The sequence below is a fragment of the Salmo trutta genome, chromosome 12 (assembly GCF_901001165.1).
Source record: "Salmo trutta chromosome 12, fSalTru1.1, whole genome shotgun sequence".
Classification (NCBI taxonomy): Eukaryota; Metazoa; Chordata; class Actinopteri; order Salmoniformes; family Salmonidae; genus Salmo; species Salmo trutta.
This window is the reverse complement of record NC_042968.1, coordinates 23,419,386-23,434,193: the sequence shown is the minus strand read 5'-3', so window position 1 is coordinate 23,434,193 and position 14,808 is coordinate 23,419,386.

The window sequence follows — 14,808 nt, the reverse complement described above, 5'->3', positions numbered from 1 at the left end:
TGTCAAACACTTTTTTTTATTTTGAGATGGTAATCGGAAGGCTGCTGGTTTCAAATCCCTGTCACCACTTCCTACTGTTGTCCTTGAGCAATGCACTTAGTTAACCTCTACATATCTCCAGGGGCAGCACTGTGGCTGGCCCTGTGCTCCTCCCTATACAGTACTAAAGACACATTTTCCACTTTGATGGACTAATAAAGTAATAAAGTATTTGTCCTAACTCATCTCTCATATTAAATGTCCAGGCAATAATTGTCCTTTGGCTTCACCGAAAATGAAAATCAGATAATTTCATTTTAACTGTACAAAGTACAAAATGTACAAAATGCAAAGGGAAATACATGGGGCATGTGTGATTATATGAAACAAAGGGAAGTACATGGGACATGTGTGATTATATAAAACAAACACAGTATTATTATGCACTTAAACAATTTCTTTCAAATGATTTTGATCGTGTTTGTCAAACTGCGTGAACAGAAATGGGAAGGTTCCCACCTGAGTTGGAGGGAATTATAGAACTCTTTTGCTATTATAACCAGTCCTCTGTTACAGATTACTTACAGTATCTTACTGATGTTGTAGCTTCACAACAATCAGACAAAAAGGGGATCAATAGACTCATTCAAATCATAACTAATATTGCAGAAAAGAGCACTCTGCCTGCTTTATAGCATGATCATGTTATACTGACTTGTCTACAACTGGCACAAGTGTTGGTGTCCAAAGGGACATTTTGCTGACAGCTTTTGGTTAGTTGAGGCTTCAATGGCTCTTTAAAATGAGAAATACTCTCTACAGTTTCTTGAAACTCTTTACCTGAAACAGAATGATGGATAATGGAATAATGGGCCCTTCAATAGACCACTACAGTCAAGGCACTTGACAAACATAAAATCGATTTAATTCAAAGTCAGTGTAGTGCCAATTGCTTTGGACAGGACATGACAGATACTTAGAAGATTATGCCTGTCAAGCTTGGGCGTAGTGGGTGAGGAATCAAGCGCAGGAAGCAGCGATACAGGGTAGTGGCTTTTAATGAGCACAACGGCGAAACACAAGCCACCCCAACAGCGATCCAGAGCGCACACAAAACAATATGCCCCAAACACAGGGGACAGAAAACAGTCGGCGCAAAACCACACACTAGAGCATAAACACAATCAGCGTGAACACAAGCCAAAATACAGAGCAACACACAATCACGTACAAACACATACATCCTACGCTAACCTAAATAACCCCCCCTTTCTAATGACTAACCCAAAACAGGTGCGTGCCTACCTAGACCTAACCAAACGAAAGTGAAACAAAAAGGGATCAATGGCAGCTAGTAGGTCGGCAACAACGACCGCCGAGCCCCGCCCGGCCGAGGAGGGGCGCCAACATCCGTCACTGTCGTGACAGTACTCCCCCCTGACGCGCGGCTCCCGCAGCGCGCCGTCGCCGGCCTCGAGGACGCCCCGGAGGGCGAGGCGCAGGGCGATCCGGATGGAGGCTGTGGAACTCCCGGATGAGCGCTGGGTCCAGTATGTCCTCCACCGGTACCCAGCACCTCTCCTCCGGGCCGTACCCCTCCCAGTCCACGAGGTACTGCAGGCCCCTCGCCCGGCGTCTGGAGTCCAAGATGGATTGGACTGTGTACGCCGGGGCCCCCCCGATGTCCAGGGGGGGTGGAGGGACCTCCCGTACCTCATTTTCCTGCAGCGGACCAGCTACCACCGGCCTGAGGAGAGACACATGAAACGAGGGGTTAATACGATAATAAGAAGGAAGTTGTAATCTGTAACACACCTCGTTTATTCTCCTCAGGACTTTAAATGGCCCCACAAACCGCGGACCCAGCTTCCGGCAGGGCAGGCGGAGGGGCAGGTTCCGGGTCGAGAGCCAGACTCTCTCCCCTGGGGTGAACACGGGGGCCTCGCTGCGGTGCCGGTCAGCGCTCGCCTTTTGTCGCTCCCTGGCTCGTTCCAGGGATTCCTGCACAGCGTTCCAGGTCTCCCTTGAGCGCTGCACCCATTCCTCCACCGCAGGGGCCTCCGTCTGGCTCTGATGCCATGGCCCCAGGACCGGCTGATAACCCAACACACATTGGAATGGTGACATGTTGGTGGAGGAGTGGCGCAAAGAGTTCTGAGCCATTTCGGCCCATGGCACGAACCTTGCCCACTCCCCTGGCCGGTCCTGGCAGTAGGACCGCAGGAACCTGCCCACCTCCTGGTTTACCCTTTCCACCTGCCCATTACTTTCGGGGTGAAACCCCGAGGTCAGACTGACCGAAACCCCCAGCCGCTCCATAAACGCCCGCCACACTCGGGACGTGAACTGGGGGCCTCGATCTGAGACGATATCCTCGGGCACCCCGTAGTGCCGGAAGACGTGGGTGAATAAGGCTTCCGCGGTCTGCAGGGCCGTAGGAAGTCCGGGTAACGGAATCAGACGGCAGGACTTAGAAAACCGGTCCACAACGACCAGGATCATAGTGTTGCCCTGAGACGGCGGGAGATCGGTCAAGAAATCCACCGCCAGGTGGGACCATGGTCGTTGTGGAACCGGGAGGGGTTGTAATTTCCCTCTAGGCAGGTGCCTGGGAGCCTTACTCTGAGCGCACACCGAACAGGAGGAGACATAGTGCCTCACGTCCCTCACCAAGGTGGGCCACCAGTATCTCCCACTAAGACCACGCACTGTCCGCTCAACCCCTGGGTGACCCGACGAGGGAAGCGTGTGAGCCCACCGAATCAGCCGATCGCGAACACCGAGCGGAACGTACTTACGACCCACTGGACACTGCGGAGGAGTAGGCTCCGTCCGTAACGCCCGCTCGATGTCCGCGTCCACCTCCCAGACCACCGGTGCCACCAGGCAGGAGGCTGGAAGGATGGGCGTGGGCTCGGTGGACCGTTCCTCGGCGTCATGGAGACGAGACAGTGCGTCGGCCTTAGTGTTCCGGGAACCTGGGATATACGAGATGTTAAACCGGAATCTCGTAAAGAACATCGCCCACCTGGCTTGACGCGGGTTCAGCCTCCTCGCCGCCCGGATGTACTCCAGATTGCGGTGGTCAGTCCAGATGAGAAAAGGGTGACGCGCCCCCTCAAGCAAATGTCTGCACACCTTCAGGGCTCTGACCACAGCCAACAGCTCCCTGTCCCCCACATCATAGTTACGCTCCGCCGGACTCAACTTCCTAGAGAAGAAGGCGCAGGGGCGGAGCTTGGGGGGGGCGCCCGAGCGCTGGGACAGCACGGCTCCTACCCCAGCCTCGGACGCGTCCACCTCCACTATGAAGGGCAAAGAGGGGTCCGGGTGCGCCAGCACCGGGGTGTCGGTGAACAAAACCTTCAGACGACTAAAGGCCCTGTCCACCTCCGCGGACCACTGCAACCGCACCGGGCCCCCCTTCAACAGTGAGGTAATGGGAGCCGCCACCTGCCCAAAGCCCCGGATAAACCTCCGGTAGTAATTGGCAAATCCCAAAAACCGCTGCACTTCCTTCACCATGGTGGGAGTCGGCCAATTACGCACGGCTGAGACGCGGTCACATTCCATCACTACCCCTGATGAGGAAATGCGATACCCCAAGAAAGAGACGGCTGGTTTGGAAAACTCACATTTCTCAGCCTTGACGTATAGGTCATGCTCCACCAGTCGCCCAAGCACTTTACGCACCAGAGACACATGCTCGGCGCGTGTAGCGGAGTAGACCAGAATATCATCGATGTACACCACTACACCCTGACCGAGCAGGTCCCGGAGAATCTCGTCCACAAAGGATTGAAAGACTGCGGGAGCATTCTTTAACCCATACGGCATGACGAGGTACTCATAATGGCCAGATGTGGTACTAAATGCAGTTTTCCACTCGTCCCCTCCTCGGATACGCACCAGATTATATGCGCTCCTGAGATCCAATTTCGTGAAGAAGCGCGCCCCGTGAAATGACTCCATCGCCGAGGCGATGAGAGGTAGTGGGTAACTGAAACCCACTGTGATGGCATTTAGACCTCTATAGTCAATGCACGGGCGCAGACCTCCCTCCTTCTTCACGAAAAAGAAGCTTGAGGAGACGGGTGAGTGAGATGGCCGAATGTATCCCTGCCTCAAGGATTCAGTGACGTATGTCTCCATAGCCGCTGTCTCCTCCTGAGACAGGGGATAAACGTGACTACGAGGAAGGGCAGCGCCCACCTGGAGGTTTATCGCACAGTCTCCTCGTCGATGAGGTGGTAATTGGGTCGCCTTCGTTTTACTGAAGGCGATAGCCAAATCGGCATACTCTGAGGGAATGCGCACGGTGGAGACTTGGTCTGGACTCTCCACCGTAGTCGCACCGATGGAAACTCCTATGCACCTGCCCGAGCACTCATTTGACCACCCCTTAAAACCTGTTAGGGTATAGGGGGCAGTATTTTCACGGCTGGATAAAAAAATGTACCCGATTTAATCTGGTTACTAATCCTACCCAGTAACTACAATATGCATATACTTATTATATATGGATAGAAAACACCCTAAAGTTTCAAAAACTGTTTGAATGGTGTCTGTGAGTATAACAGAACTCATTTGGCAGGCAAAACCCTGAGACAGATTCTGACAGGAAGTGGATACCTGATGTGTTGAATTGACTTTAAGCCTATACCATTGAAAAACAAAGGGGGTGAGGAATGTTTTGGCACTTCCTATTGCTTCCACAAGATGTCCCCAGCCTTTACAAAGTGTTTTGAGTCTTCTACAGTGAGATCTGACCGAATAAGAGCCTTGGAACTGTGATGGCCCATTAGACACCTTGCGTGCGAGTTGATGGTGGGTACTCTCATTCCGAAACGTTTTAAAAGAGAACCCAATGGTCCGCCTTGAATTTTATTCATGTTCTGGTTAAAAAAGGCCCTAATGATTTATGTGATACAACGTTTGACATGTTTGAACGAACGTAAATATATTTTTTCCGTTCGTGAAGTGAAGTCCGGCTGGCTTAGATCATGTGCTAACGACACGGAGGTTTTTGGACATAAATGATGAGCTTTTTTGAACAAAACTACATTCGTTATGGACCTGGGATTCTTTGGAAGTGACATCTGATGAAGAGAATCAAAGGTAATGGATTATTTACATAGTATTTTCGATTTTAGCTCTCTCCAACATGGCGGTTAGTCTGTATCGCAATGCGTATTTTTCTGGGCGCAGTGCTCAGATTATTGCAAAGTGTGATTTCCCAGTAAGGTTAATTTTAAATCTGGCAAGTCCATTGCGTTCAAGAGATGTAAATCTATAATTCTTTGAATGACAATATAATATTTTACCAATGTTTTCTAATATTAATTCATTATTTTGTTGTCATGACTTGACTGCCGGTATTGGAGGGAAACGATTTCCTGAACATCAAACGCCATAGTAAAACGCTGTTTTTAGATATAAATATGAACTTGATAGAACTAAAAATGCATGCATTGTCTAACATAATGTCCTAGGAGTGTCATCTGATGGAGATTGTAAAAGGTTAGTGCATAATTTTAGCTGATTTTATGGTTTTGGTGACGCCTGTCTTTGAATCGACAATGCATTACACACAGCTATTATCAATGTACTCTCCTAACATAACCTAACTTTATGCTTTCCCCGTAAAACCTTTTTGAAATCGGACAACGTGGTTAGATTAAGGAGATGTTTATCTTTCAAAGGCTGTAAGTTAGTTGTATTTTTGAGAAATTTGAATTTTGACATTTATTTGGTTTCAAATTTGCCGCTCTTGAAAGGCACCTGCTGTTGATAGGGTGCGCCACGGGTGGCACGCTAACGTCCCACATAGCCCCAAGAAGTTAAGAGCCCTCTGTCCCCACGAAATCTTAGGGTTGTGAGTGGCTAGCCAGGGAATCCCTAGAACCACTGGAAAATCGATGAGGAAAAGACTAATCCGCTCCTCATGACCCCCCCGCATTACCATGACCAGAGGTACAGTGACCTCCCTGACCAGCCCTGACCCTAGTGGTCGACTGTCTAGGGCGTGCACGGGGAAGGGTTGGTCCAACTGGACCAGGGGAATCCCTAACTTAGCCGCGACCCCACGGTCCATAAAACTCCCTGCTGCGCCTGAATCAACTAGCGCCTTAAACCGGGAGTGAGGGGAGAAACAAGGAAAAGACACTGACACATACATGTGACGTACAGGGGGCTCTGGGTGAGGCTGGTGCTGACTCACCTGAGGTGTCAAAGGAGCGCTCTGCCTGCCGTCTGGACTCCTAGGGGAGTCTCCCCAGCACCGGTCCACAGTGTGCCCTCTGCGACCACATGAGGTGCAGGAGCGACCTCCCCCTCCAGTCTTCCTGGCTGCTGCCCCCCCTATCTCCATAGGCGTGGGAGCAGGAGGGCTGGAGGGTGGAATGAGCAGGGCCCGGGTCGGACGTCCGCGGGCGGCCAGCAGATTGTCCAGTCGGATGGACAGATCCACCAGTTGGTCCAGTGTGTGGGTCGTGTCCCGACAGGCTAATTCCCGGCGGACGTCCTCCCTCAAACTACAACGGTAGTGATCCATAAGGGCCCTCTCATTCCACCCTGCTCCCGCGGCCAGGGTCCGGAACTCGAGAGCGAAATCCTGCGCGAAAGCGGCGGGTGAACTCTGGGTAGTTGTCCCTGGCTGAGTCCGGACTGTCCCACACGGCGTTTGCCCATTACAGGGCCTTACCCGTGAGACAGGAGACGAGGACGCTGACGCTCTCCTCCCCCAAGGGAGGAGGACGAACGGTCGCCAAGTATAACTCCAACTGGAGTAAGAAGCCCTTACACCCGGCGGCCGTTCCATCGTACTCCCTGGGGGGAGCGAGTTTCACCCCACTGGCACTGGGGGCTGTGGGTGCTGGAGGGGGCGCAGGCTGTTGGACTGCCGCGTTCGGGGGGCCGAGAGCGCGTCGGTCCCAGCTCTCCAGGCGCGCCAACACCTGATCCATGGCTTTCCCCAGCCGGTGGAGCAGGGTAGAGTGTTGGTCCACGGTTTCCTCCATGGACATGGCTGGCGCTGAAGCTCCTGCTGACTCCATTACGTTGTGGTACGTGATTTCTGTCAAGCTTGGGCGTAGTGGGTGAGGAATCAAGCGCAGGAAGCAGGGGTAGTGGCTTTTAATGAGCACAACGGCGAAACACAAGCCACCCCAACAGCGATCCAGAGCGCACACAAAACAATGTGCCCCAAACACAGGGGACAGAAAACAGTCGGCGCAAAACCACGCACTAGAGCATAAACACAATCAGCGTGAACACAAGCCAAAATACAGAGCAACACACAATCACGTACAAACACATACATCCTACGCTAACCTAAATAACCCCCCCTTTCTAATGACTAACCCAAAACAGGTGTGTGCCTACCTAGACCTAACCAAACGAAAGTGAAACAAAAAGGGATCGATGGCAGCTAGTAGGTCGGCGACGACGACCGCCGAGCCCCGCCCGGCCGAGGAGGGGCGCCACCATCCGTCACTGTCGTGACAATGCCTTGAGGTGCCATAGTGTCACAGTGGATTAGATATGCATTTAAATTGGAATTAGATCAATAATTGTATTGACTCTGAATCAACATTGAAAGTTCCACCTAAGAAGGTAAACAACCTTCCTGTGAGATAAAAAGTATTCAGTAGAACAGGTAGGATCAACTTAATAGGGACCCCACTGCCCAAAGGCCATAATACTAGGACTGTTTATTAGTTTTACCCAGCTCCAGGCACTGTATACTTGCTGCCAAGTCATCAAAAAAGGAACTCTGAGCTCACAGAAAGTGGGTCATATGTGTGACATAATTAGACCAGGGACAGTAAAATACCCATGCAATAATTTAATGGTCAAATAAATAAGCTAATGTATTTTTTATTTTTTTATTAAACATACAGAAGTGTTGTTGGGGAACTTCTCTTTACTAGCCTATATAGCCAATAACAGTAAACATATGTAGCTCAACTATGTGCTCCACACAGGATAGTTCATTATGATTCATTTCTCCCACTCTATTCAACATGTTTTAATATTACACTTACTTTTACATAAAGGTTCCTGTATCAACCTACTACAATCTAACCTGTAGTTACACTTTACATTAAGCTGTCACCCATAAATCCTCACAGTTTGTTTCAGTTATTCAGAGTGCTCATCAACTTGCTCTGTATGATATTACTTCTGTATGCTGAATTGAGTTCTCTCAACCTCAATCTATTTACCCAGAGCTTGTGTAATAATGGTTCTATACAAAAACCAAGTATAGCTATGACGATAGATGAGCCAAATACACAACCCGGAGCTGCTAAAATCATCAAACATCGTTGAAGCCTTTGGGTAAGGTGGAGCCGCACACAGCCTCTAGCAAGACCTAGGTGGGGATGCGTGGGGAAGGATGGATAGGCTATTCAGTGAAGGCTTTGTTAGGAAAGAAACCACCTGGGGTGTAGACACAAGGGCATATGCCATAGCCTAGGCAGTGTGAAAGACATTGAAAGGTTGGGCCAATTATCAGTCATAAATCAGTCAATAGCATTTTGGAAGAGCGCCCGGTAGTGAGGTTTAAGCTCTGTCTGAATTCCAGATTGACCACTATGAATATTCCATTGTGAAATGTAAAGATGGGTCAGATACAAAAAGTACTAACCTACAAACCTGCAACAGATTCTTCCCTTTAGCAGATGAATGTAGACAAGATCATATACAGATATGATCATTTCACACATAGGTCGGCTCTGTCAGCAATGGATCATAAAATTCCTGTTAGGCAAGTTAGATGATTGACTTAATAAGAAAAGGCAATTCTTCAACAAATGTTAATCAACTGACAGTACAATATTTCATGTCATGTTACATTTATAGAAGGAAAACCAAGCAGGATTTGGCTTGGTTTGAACACAGAACTGCTAAAATGAAGGAAACACCAACATAAAGTGTCTTAATAGGGCATTGGGCCACCGTGAGCTGCCAGAACCGCTTCAATGCACCTTGGCATAGATTTTACAAGTGTCTGGACCTTTATTGGAGGGATGCAACAACATTTCTATCATACCAAATTCCATAATTTGGTGTTTTGTTGATGGTAGTGTAAAGCACTGTCTCAGGCTCCACTCTAGAATCTCCCACAAATGCTCAATTGGGTTGAGATCTGTTGACTGACACACACACACACATGCACACATGACCTTAAGCATGGTGGAATGTTAATTGCTTAATTAACTCAGGAACCATTCCTTTTTGGAAGCACCTGATTTCAATATACTTTGTGTCCCTCATTTACTCAAGTGTTTCCCTTATTTTGGCAGTTACCTCCACAATGGTGATAAAATAAATTAGTGTCAATGTAAAGTGAAATATAGAAAGGTATTGTCAAGCCCACTCCCGCTCCGGTGCTCGACATCGTCGGTTTACCACCACCGGTCCTGGCAACCCATCATTACGCACACCTGGACTTCATCACTACCTTGATTACTTCCCCTTTATCTAGCACTCTGTAGCCTCACTCATCATTCAGTATTGGTTTTGTTTTCTTGTCTAGACGCTGGTCTTGTTTTACATCATGCCATGGTCATTATTATTAAACTCACCAACTGCACCTGCTTCCTGACTCCCTGTATCTCCATTACAGAATACTGCCTCAGCAAATGGAAGCAGCAGGTAATCAAGACCTCTCCCAGATGGTCGGCAAACAGGGACACCTACTTCGCCAACACCATGACCAGATGGCGCCACTGGGGATGGCTATGGATGAGGTCCTCCATGTTCTTCAACGCCTTGACATTACCCAAGGGGCGTCACCTCCAACTAGCGGAGGATTATCTACCACGAGTCGATTCAGCGAGCCACTACGCCAGCCTATCCATCAGTCCGCCCAGGTCAGCGATGGCCGATTGTCCCTCCCGGACAAATATGACGGGACTCCATCTAAATCCTGTGGCTTACTATTCCAGTGCTCCCTCTATATCGGCCATCAGATGGGAGCCCCCACCACCGAGAGGTCCAAGGTTGCCATGGTTATTTCCCTGTTGACCGGACGGGTGTTGGAGTGGGCTACGACCATCTGGGAGAAGATGAGCTGGGTTCCTATGAGAGGTTCATGGCTCTGTTCAGGGATGTCTTCGATCATCCACTGGAGGGTAGAGAGGGGGGTGAGTTCCTACTCCAACTACAGCAGGATGGCCAGATCGCTGTGGAGTACACCCTCGCTGTGGAGTACACCCTGGAATGAGCCACCGCTCCACACCCTATTCGGAACAGGACTGCGCGAAGAGGTCCAGAAAGAGTTGGCCTGCCAAGACGACACTCTCCTTGGATGCATTCATCACCATGGCCAGCCGTCTGGATAACCTCCTTTGGGAGCATCGATACCTCCATTGCCTCTCTCCTTCCTCCATTGACCATTCTGAGTCAGAGCCTGAACCAATGGAGGTAGGGGCATACGCCTCCCCGCTGCTGAGTGACACTGTCGGAGACAGCTTTGGGTCTGTCCCTATTACGGTCAGGAGGGGCACTGGCTTCAACGGTGTCCGGTATGTTCCAACCCGGGGTTCACAAGAGCAGAGGGACAGCCCCGTGATCATCTGTCTCCTGGGTTAGGAGTGAGTATTCCATCACTTTCTGCCAAACCCTTTCTAGTATTGATTTCACTGGCTGCCTGTCCCTTGTGTGTTGTTTCTACAGCTCCAGTGGACTCCGGTGCTGCAGGGAATTTTATGGACCAGGCCCTTGCCTCCTCCCTGAACATCACCTCATATCTGCTTTCCTCTCCTTTTCCGGTTCAAGTGCTGGATCGTGGACCACTGGGATCCGGGACTATCACACACATCACAGCACCACTCACCCTCACCGATGACCTGCTTTCCCTTCCCCTGTGGATCCAAGTCGGTCGAGAGTCCTGTGGTTGCCCTTCAGCCCAACATCCCAGAGGTATACCAAGACCTGCGGGAGGTTTTCTCCAAGACCTGTGCCATCTATCTCCCTCCTCATTGCCCCTGGGACTGTGCCGTTGATCTGCATGCAAGCTCTGCGCCTCCGTGCAGCTGCATCTACCCTCTGTCGGTGGCTGAAACCAAGGCTATGGAGGAGTACATCCATGAGGCTCCAACAGGGTTTCACTCGCAGTCCTTTTTCATGGCCAAGAAGGATGGAGGGTTATGCCCATGCATTGATTACAGAGGTCTGAATTCCATCACCACAAAGTACCGCTACCCTCTCCCGTTAGTGCTGGCCACAATTGAACAACTCTTTACCAAATTGGACCTGCGGAGTGCCTACAATCTTATATGCATTCAGGAGGAGGATGAATGGAAAATTACTTTCAGCACAATGTCTGGTCACTACGAGTACTTTGATGCCTTATGGATTAGCCAATTCTTCGTCAGTGTTCCAGGCATTCGTGTCCTGTCCCAACGACAAGGTAATCCACAGAAATTGTATCCATGTGCATATTACTCAAAGAAACTGTCTCTTGCAAAGAGGAACTATGATGTCGGAGATCGGGACCACCTGGCGGTGAAGTTGGCATTAGAGGAGTGGAGACACTGGCTGGAGGGCGCCAAGGATTTCTCATCCTCACTGACCATCGGAACCTGGAGTACATACGGACAGCGAGGCGCCTGAACCCGCGACAAGCAAGGTGGGTTCTTTTCTTCGCTAGAGTTGACTTCACATACTGCCCAGCTTCACAGAACACCATAGCCAATGCCCTGTCCCTTCTCTACGATTCGGGAGAGGTTTTTGTCCTGAGTGCACCCATAATTCCGCCCTCTTGAGTCCTAGGCCCCATGCTCTGGGACATAGATGTAGACATTCGCCAGGCCTTGGAAATGGAACCCGCACCTGCTACCTATCCTCCTGTGTTCCCACAGGGATAATTGATCGGCTGTGGACCTGGGCGCACACACAGCTGTCGTCGTGGACATCCAGGTATCACCCGCACTATTCAATCTCTCGAAAGTACTGGTGGCACACCTTGGTGCAGAACATCACTCGCTATGTCAACTCCTGTTCCATATGTGCCCAAACTAAATCTCCCAGTCATGCCCTGATGGGTTTCACCTGTCCTTGTGATTGTCTTCCCCCCCCATCTAGGTGTTGCTTATTTTCCCCAGTGTATTTAACCCTGTGTTTCCGCTCACTGTGTAAGTTTGTCTTGTATGTTTCCAAGTCAACCAGCGTTTTTCCCGTTCTCCTGCTTTTTGCATTCTCCTTTTTCTAGTCTCCCAGTTTTGACCCTTGCCTGTTTCTGGACTTTGTACCCACCTACCTGACCATTCTGCCTACCTTGACCACAAGCCTGTCTGCCACTCTGTACCTCCTGGACTCTGATCTGGTTTTGACCTTTTTGACTGTCCACGACCATTCTCTTGCCTACCCCTTTGGATTAATAAACATTGTAAGACTCCAACCATCTGCCTCCTGTGACTGCATTTGGGTCTCGCCTTGTGCCTTGATACTCCCTGGCACGCTCCAGCGGGGAAACTCCTTCCTGTGCCTCAGCGTACCTGGTCTCATCTATTGATTTGTCACTGATCTCCCCTCTGCTGGTTTCACCACCATTTTGCTGGTTGTGGACAGATTCTCTAAATCCTGCAGTTTTATCCTTCTTTCTGGTCTCCCTGCCGCTCTCCGGTTTGCTGCGGGACTGTTCCAGCAGGTCTTCCAGCAATGACATTCCGGAGGACATCGTCTCCGACCATGGCCCCCAATTCATGTCACAGGTATGGAAAGCCTTCATAGAGAAGCTGGGGGTCATGGTCAGCCTCACTTCTGGGTACCGGCCTCTGTCTAACGGGCAGGTGGAGAGGATGAACCAGGAGCTGGTGAGGTTCCTGAGGAGTCACTGCCAGGACGGGCAGGGGGAGTGGGCCCAATTCCTTTCCTGGGCGGAGTACGATTCATTGCGTCACTCCTCCAACGGGCTGACTGCCTTCCAGTGTGTTCTGGGATACCAGCCAGCCCTGGCTCCATGGACCCTGGGCCAGATCAAAGCTCCTGCGGTGAATGAGTGAGTGGTTCAGGCGCACTGAGGAGGTTTTGAACGATGCCCAGGTGAGGCTCCAGCACGCCCTCCGCAGCCATGTTCGCGTCTGGCTCTCCACCAGGAACCTCCCACTCTTCCTGCCCTGTATGAAGCTGAGACCCCAGTTTGTGGGGCTGTTCAAGGTTCTCCGGAGGGTCAACAAGGTAACATATAGATTACAGCTCCCCACTAACTACCGGCTCTCACCCTTTTCATGTTTCCTCCCTCAGGCTGGTGGTTCCTGGTCCGCTGGCTGATGCCGTCCTCCACCTCCCCTAGACATCGAGGGGAGCCCCGCCTAACGTCATGGGTGCCGACTCCAGTACCTGGTGGACTGGGAAGAGTACGGTCCAGTGGAGCGGTGTTGGGTCCCGGTGGACGATTTCCCCCTTCGCCCACTGGCCTGCCCCTCGCCCTCGGACGTCCCCCTGACCGGCATCCCCCTGGGGCTGGAGCCGCGCGTCAGGGGATTCTGTCATGCCTACTCCCACACCTGGATTTTATCACTACCTTGATTACTACTCCTTTATTTAGCACTCTATAGCCTCACTCATCAGGCATTATTGGTTCTGTTTTCTTGTTCAGACACTTTTTGTTTTGTATATCTCCATGTTCGTTATTAAACTCACCAACTGCACCTGCTTCCCGACTCCCTGCATCTCCTTAACAGGCAAACAGGTAGAGCAAACATCTTTAATGGGTTTTTAGTAAAATGTCTACTTTTTGGTCAGTTAGTAAAAGAAAATGGAGCATATTTCCAGTATGTTGAGACTTTTATTTTTTTTTAATGTATGCTTAAAGTGAGGGTTTGAAGGTGTCTAAACTTAACAATAACCATACGCCTTAAAATGACACCCACCAATTGAACAGGGATGGTTTGACAAAATAATTAATGTTACATTTTCAAACAAATTTGGAAAATGTACAGTGCCTATGCTGTTGCAAAATGAACTTATGCTGTTAAAGTGATGTGCTACATACCAACTAGTCATTCCTGTTGAATTTAAACCAAAAAGAATAGGTTGATAGACTTAGTGGTCATATATGAAAGCTGAAATGATTAACATAATTGAAGAAATGCACATCAGTGTGTCAAAATTATTTTGAAAACAATGGCTCATCTTTTTAATTCAGGATGCAGTTCCTGGATCAGCTTGGTGAGTCACACTAGCCTATGAATACAATTAGTATGATCACTCCTTTGAGTAACAGCAGAGAGACAAATGTTTGCATTTGGACAATGTGTGCTCAAGCTACTGAGCCAATAAAGTGTATTAATCTGTTATACATTGCCAGAGTTTGGGATGGCCATGGAGATACACCTTTTTGTTCTATCAAACCTCACTACTTATTATGAATGTATCTGTAATTATACATTAATCTACATTACATAAAGAAAAAGCATGTATTGTATTGTGGACCCCAGGAGGAGTATCTGCTGCTTTCGGAATAAGGGGGATCCTAATACAATACCATAATGCTTAAACCACTGGAGTGGAGATGCTGCCTGAGATAGATACTGAATGAGGAAGGAAAGGAAATCACATAAGACTAAGTAAATTATCTTGAGCAATATAATAAAGGACGTTATGAACCACCTGAGTTTATAATAACGAGGTACACAAATAATCCCAATAATAGAATACTTAATGAAAATGTCTAAATCTGTATGTAAATGCTCATGCTTAATGTACTGTTAATGTACTGAAAAACCTCATAAGACAGAACATTGAAGTCTTTAAGTCATTGAGTCATGTTTAACCTGTGGCCCCACCTTTGTGCTAACCTTTAAGGTCCCTCCTCAA